The sequence below is a fragment of the Plasmopara halstedii genome (genome assembly GCF_900000015.1).
Source record: "Plasmopara halstedii genome assembly, contig: Scaffold_614, whole genome shotgun sequence".
Lineage (NCBI taxonomy): Eukaryota > Oomycota > Peronosporomycetes > Peronosporales > Peronosporaceae > Plasmopara > Plasmopara halstedii.
This window is the reverse complement of record NW_020187532.1, coordinates 1,094,044-1,094,523: the sequence shown is the minus strand read 5'-3', so window position 1 is coordinate 1,094,523 and position 480 is coordinate 1,094,044.

Here is a 480-nt window from a genome sequence, read left to right as displayed (position 1 = left end):
GGGAGCAGAGCTCCGAGCTGCCGGGCAGCACGCAAAAACACGACGGTGTTTTGTCTGTCAAGACACTCGTCACCTTCGGAAGGGTTGCCCCCTGTGCAAGGCGCGACAAGGTTCTTCAAACCATCGCCCCAATTCCTACCAGTCTGGTTCGTCGCGGGGAAAAGACACCACCCAGTAGGCGCGGGCCGACCTACTGGGGAAGAACCGAGTTTTGTTGAGCCGTGGAGGCATAGGTCAGCAGGGCCCAGCCCCGAAAAGCTCCGTGCTCTTGGACACGGAACGTGTATGCAAGCCGGGCTTGCTGGTCGTGAAGGCGGCCGTAAAGGGCTTCGAGAAGCCACGGAAGATCCGCATCGATTCCGGGGCGTCGGGCAATTATGATCGACGCTTCACGATGGAAGAAAGTTTGCTATATGCTGATGCGCTGAAAGCGCGGTTTGTGATCGCCACTGTTCGCCTAGCGACGGGGACACGTGTCAT